At 58.2% G+C, this 6,000-nt stretch overlaps 1 protein-coding gene across 2 annotated transcripts in view; it reads left to right on the top strand.

Annotated features, from left to right (window-relative positions):
* The window catches only part of ADCY1 (adenylate cyclase 1), a 143,889-nt gene that overhangs the window by 669 nt on the left and 137,220 nt on the right, over positions 1-6,000 (top strand). Inside the window, exon 2 of one of the 2 annotated variants that reach the window (XM_025379995.1) lies at positions 333-626. The gene's annotated coding sequence lies outside the window, so the exon portion shown is untranslated. Of the gene's footprint in view, positions 1-6; positions 627-6,000 lie in introns of those variants that run through there. The other variant, XM_025379994.1, reaches the window with a different exon arrangement.

The following is a 6,000-nucleotide window of genomic DNA, read 5'->3' as shown; positions in this document are numbered from 1 at the left end:
CGCGCGGCGGAGGCGGCGGCGGAGGCGGCGCGGGCGAGCCCGGGGGCGCCGAGCGGGCGGCCGGGCCAAGCCGCCGGCGCGGGCTCCGGGCGTGCGACGAGGAGTTCGCTTGCCCAGAGCTGGAGGCGCTGTTCCGCGGCTACACGCTGCGGCTGGAGCAGGCGGCCACGCTGAAGGCGCTGGCCGTTCTCAGCCTGCTGGCGGGCGCGCTGGCGCTGGCTGAGCTGCTGGGCGCGCCGGGGCCCGCGCCCGGCCTGGCCAAGGGCTCGCATCCGGTGCACTGCGTCCTTTTCCTGGCGCTGCTCGTGGTAACCAACGTCCGGTCGCTGCAGGTGCCCCAGCTGCAGCAGGTCGGCCAGCTGGCGCTGCTCTTCAGCCTCACCTTCGCGCTGCTCTGCTGTCCTTTCGCGCTGGGCGGCCCCGCCCGGGGTTCCGCCGGGGCCGCTGGGGGGCCAGCGGCTGCCGAACAAGGGGTTTGGCAGCTCCTTTTGGTCACCTTCGTGTCCTATGCCTTGCTGCCCGTGCGCAGCCTGCTGGCCATCGGCTTTGGGCTCGTGGTGGCTGCGTCGCACTTGCTGGTCACAGCCACCTTGGTCCCCGCCAAGCGCCCACGTCTCTGGAGGACGGTAAGTACAGCCGCGCGCCCCTCATCTGGTCTCGGACACACTTGCTGGGACGATGCTGGGATCGCCCGGAGTCGGGCGCGCTTTTTCCCATGCGGCGGGTGGGGACACTGAGGCTCCGACTGGGGGTGTGTTCAAGGTCACTCCAGTGAGTTGGGGACGCAGTCGGGGCTGGCATCCTCTGGCCAGGGCTCTCTTCAGAGTTAAAATCCACAAAGCGCCCCTGGCGTGAAGTGTGGAGAGGGGAGACAGGTGTGGAGAGAGAAAGGTTTGGCCAAGGTCAGGGAGCTGATGAGTGGCCAGACGGCGGCCAGAGGAGTCCGCCGGTCTTTTGCCGCACCCAACCCCACAGAGGGACTGAAAGTGGGCGAGGGGAGGAGACCCCCAGGGCGGGCTCCCGAGGCCGGCTCTGCGCGCGGCGCGGGGCTCTTCTCCTGCGCACCTAGAGCGCGTGCGGGGCTCGCCTCCCCGCCCTGCAGACCCGAGGGGAGTATATATGGGTGGTGGGAAAGGACTTCGCCTCTTCCAGCCTTGCTGGCAACCATATTGTGGACATGCCTCCGGCCCAGAAAGTGTGGGGTTTGCCAAGGTCAAACACAGTCTAGTCCCTGCCGCTGCCACTCGGCGGTTGCCCTGACCCTGCCTTCTCTGCGCCCGAACTTTGTCACTGTCTTCCCAGTCGGGTGTGCGAGATGGTTGCAAGGACGAAGACGCTGTCTGCCTCCCGCGGGCTCTTCCTGGGCCCTGGAGGAGCCTGCTCTTCAACTGCCGGGAGGTGGACGTGGACCAGAGGTCTTTGCCCCACGGCGGGGCTTTTAGAGCTTCCACTTGTGCCCATCTCTAACGGGCCGCGGGGATGGGGGTGGGGAGTGGGGGATGGGGAGATTTGGAAGACCCTGAGGAGGGTTTTGTTTCTGCCTGTAGCTGCAGTTTAGCAGGGGGATGGTATGAATTCAAATGGGGTGGGGGAGCCCATCTCAGGAAAGGAAGCAGTGGTGGGAGCAAATTGGGGAGAGGTAGGGGGTTAGAAGGGAAGCTGAATCCAGGGAGATTAGGGAAGAATAACTGGGGGGCAGTGGTGAGGAGTCCCATAGCCTGGCCCCAGGGGACCAGCACCCAAAGATCTAAGGAGGTGTCCTTAGATGGTGATGCCAGGAGCAGCACACAGAGGAGCCATGAGATGCTCAACCTGGCACAGGGATAGACACATCACTGGACTTGTGTGTTAGGGTCAGAGAGAGACCAGCATGTGCTCAACCCATGGGAAGGGACGGGAGGGAAGAAGACAGGAGTACATGGAGAATTGTCAAAGAGGGCATCGGAGGAAGAGAGGAAGAGAGGTAGAGGTGAAGGGCAGAGGCACAAAAGGATGGCTAAAGGCTGAGGAAAGGGGAAAGGAGCCAGAGGACTGCATGTCCTGGAGGGGAAGGAGGCTGGGGTTCTTCCACAGCCTCTTCCACAGCCTCCTGTGGGCAGCATGTGGGCCTTGCCTGACCATTCTCAGGGGGCATTCCTGTATCTCCTACCGCCCCCACCCCCCCGTCTGTTTGTGTTTAGCCTGGACCTCGTGCTGGCCCCGGCAGCCATACCTGGAAGCACAAGACTCCCCAATCTGACCAGATGCTGGGGCAGCTCGGGAATAGGGAGGGACTGAGCTTGGTCCCTTCCCAGCCACACTGCATTCTCTCTGTGTTATTACACCAGGGAGTCAGCTGGTGTAATAAAAGGCTGCATTATTGTCTTTCTCTTTTAAAATAGAGACATTCCTGTATAGCCTCTAGTCATTTCTTTTAGAGAATTAAAGATTAAAAAAGAGGGAGGGGAGAGAGTCTGTAAAGGAGTTTCTGGACACAGAGAGCTCTGCCCCTCCCCCTGGGATAAGATGAGTCCCTGTGACTGTCACTGTAGTGGGGAAGGAAGCCCATCCTGGGAGCAAGGATTCTTAGGGAGCAGACATCTGGGTATTCCTGCTAGCTGTGACTCCCTGGGCAATCCAAAGCCTTCCCTCACTGAGCCTCAGGTTTCTCACCTGTGTAAAGGGCAGAATGGCCCCCCTGCAGGGTTGTAGTGAAGACAAGCACTTCATATTGGAAAAGCACATATTGGCCTGTTTAGAATGTTCTATTCAAGTCCACGTGTCTATACAGGTGGTAGTGATATTGACAAACACATGGGGATCAGTGCAGGGAAACTTACAGTGTGGGGAATGGGGCAGATGATTCCCCAGGGATTCCGTTTTCCAATTAGAGAATTCCAGGAGCCTGTGAAATCTGTCCTTTATGAGCTCTGCAATTTGGTGCTTGAGATGGTGAAGAAGACGGCACACACATTTACACAGCATTGATGTTTCTGCTGCTCTTCACTGCTTTACCATCCACCTCCTATTCGGACCTGTGCCACTGTGCAGTGCAGTCACTCGTTGACAGCACCTTGTCCTCCGTACTGAGTTTTGGGCAGGTGGTAGCCATGCTGGGCATGGAGTGGATGCCCCAAAGAGGATGAAAGATGGAGTGAATGAACGAAGGAATCTTTGCAGGGGATTTCCCTCACTGCGTACCTAGCAGGATGCTGCTTCAGAGTATGAGATCTCCACGGTGATCTCCTGGTGCTGAGCCCAGTGACTAGTCAGCCCAGTGGGCTCCAGAGTCAGGTTAACTCCGTGGGGCAAAGGAGCTCCCTCCCTTGAATCCCACCCCTTTCTCTGAGACCCAAATGCCTTCTTGTCAAGGATAACCCCAAGGAGGCCTGGAAAAGGCCTCTGCTTTCTGAGGCCTGGGTTCAAGTCCCTGCTCTGAGCTATGGAGAAAGTTCTTGTGTTCTCTTTCCAGAGCCTTTGCCCCTCTGAAGCAAGACTCTCAGGGTTCCCTAGAGCATTCATGTTCCACTTCGGGTGCACAGGGCTCTGGGAATGCAGCCTGGGTGCTTTTGGGGCATCTGGTTCCTCTCCTGTAAAGCCCAAGCTGCCCCAGGACTCTGGGAGGCAGAGGAGAGAACTCTGAAAGCTAGCGTGCATGACTGTTAGCCCAGGTGGAATTGAGTAGCTAGGGCTTAGCTCCTCCCCCGGCGGAGTGCTTCATGCTGATGTCCCTGAGCAGAGAGGTCTTTAGGGGAACAGCCTTGTTCCTACCTGGGCCAGCACTGAGGAGGTACCCATAAATCTAAATGGACAGAACTGAGTTTCTTTCCTTTCCCAGCCCCTTGCTTTTGGGTCACTGATTGTACCTATATGAGATACAATTCATTTTTATTTAGCTGAGCACCTGTCAGAACTGAAAGCATCCTGTTCAAGACATCCATGGCTGCTCACAGTCAGTAGTGGGCAAGGCTTGCCAGGGTGGGCTGTAGATCATGGGGGTGGGGTAGGGGTGAGTGCCAAGGAACATGGGGGATGAGGAAGGCGGAGAAAGGGAGACACTGGATGTCTGGGCTTGGCCCCTTGTGATGCCATTCACCGACTTGGAGAGCCTCAGAGGGAGTAGCTTGGAATCTTGGGAAAGGGGGGCCTGGGCAGGGCCCCAGTCCTTCCCACAGGGGTCCCCCTCCCACCCTGCACCCTGCATTGCCTGGGGAGAACCAGGGTGCAGCACATGTGTGCAAGAGGAAGACCTGGTCTCTGCCAGCTCTGAGCTTCCTCTCGTTGCTACTTTACTCTGCATAGCCTCGAAATACCCGCTTTTTGACCAGTGTGAATCAGGATGTTGTATTTTTACTTAATTTTTTTCTGAAGTAGGGATCCGTTGCAGTGTGCAAATTATATGCTTTCAATTTGGTTGCTTATCAATGTAAATGAAATACATTTCAGTTTCTGCCGAGTTCTTGGCTGTAGGCAGGATAACAGAAATCACGATTATCATGGAGAAATGGGAGTCAGCTGAAATTTCCCTGTGCAGCTCCAGTTATGTCTGAGCTCTGGTTCAGAACCATGGCTTGGTTGCTTGGAGGTGAAACAACCTAACCACAGCATGCAGAATCGTAGAGCACAAGGGCCCTGGATGACCTGGTTGTTTATAGCAAAGCTCGCGGCATAGGTGTGCGCTGGTGACACCAATCTGCCAGCCCTCAGGCTGTGCCCCATAAGCCTTTGCGCTTCCTGTGCCCACTGCCCAACATACTGTCTCCTCCCAGTTTACCCATGCCCTGCCTCCCTTTCCCCAGCCTCTCCCTCTGCTGGCCCTACCTCCCCTGCGGGCCCCTCCTCTGGCTGGGCCTTCCTCTGCAGCTGGGATCCTCCTCCCCCACCAGCCCCTCCCGCTGCTGGTCCCTCCCCTGGCTGGGCCCCACCTCCTGTGGCTGGCCCCTACTCCCCCACAGACCCCTTCTCCACTTCCCCTCCCACCCGTCCCCTTATCTTTGTGGCCCACAGCCTGGTCCTGTCACCATGGAGTACCCATCTGCTGCGCATCCATCTGCCTTGGTGGAGCCACTGCCTACAGCGACAGGGCTAGGGTTAGAGCTGGGTCAGGGAGGGTAACAGGTGGGTTGCTCCTCCTGGCACAGGGGTCAGGCTGTGTGAAGGCAGGGAGTGGGCTTCCCTGCCCCCTGCTGTGTGGCAGCCTGGTGACCTGAAGGTAGTCTCCTTGTCCTTGCCTGGACACTCTCCCTGAGGTCAGTTTTGCTGCTGTCCTGGGCATGGCCCCCACGTTCCTGTGCTCGCGACTCTGGTTTCAGTCCTGTCTCAGCTTTGCTGCTCCCTCCAGCTCCACATTGCCCCCAGACCTGTGTTTAGTGGTTAGGGAGCAACAGCAGGGGATATCCATGCCCCTGGAACCTGCTCCCCCCTTTTTTCTCGTAGGGGTGGGTGGTTCCCCTGGTCCATTTCCCTTCACCCCCTGGCTTATCCTCCCTCAAGGGCTGTTAACTTTAATTTAAAAAGCTTCCAGAATTGCCCCTGTCAGGGCAGCTGGGATGAGGGTGAGCAGGAAATGGGTCTGGACAAAAGAGAGGGAGAGTGGTCCTGGACATCGGGCCAGGGGCTCCCATTCACTCCACCTCTGAGGTGGGCTGGAGGGCCCAGGGGCTTTTCTCTGCCCCTCCACAATGTGCCCAGCAGGGGCTGCACTGTGGAAGGAGCCCTAGACCCGTGCTGAGTCTGGTCACACTGATGGACTGAGGGGCAAGGGGGCAGCTCCTTCACGGACCTGAGAAGAGCTGGGAGCAGACACAGTGGGTGGAGTCTGCAGCTGCTGGGGCCTCCCTGTCTCTCTTCGATGGTTCCCATGACCCCACAGTGTTTAGGTGCCAGGCTTGAGCTGGGGGCTGGTTTACTGGGGGAATAAGACCTCCCTTCCTCTGAGAAGCTGCAGTCTACTGGCGAGACCCTGGTCAATAACTCGGACTGTAATCCTGCAGGGGGGAATATTCAGGTGACCTTTGAAGG

This window comes from Theropithecus gelada, chromosome 3 (assembly GCF_003255815.1).
Source record: "Theropithecus gelada isolate Dixy chromosome 3, Tgel_1.0, whole genome shotgun sequence".
NCBI lineage: Eukaryota > Metazoa > Chordata > Mammalia > Primates > Cercopithecidae > Theropithecus > Theropithecus gelada.
This window is presented reverse-complemented; position numbering and strand designations above follow the sequence as displayed.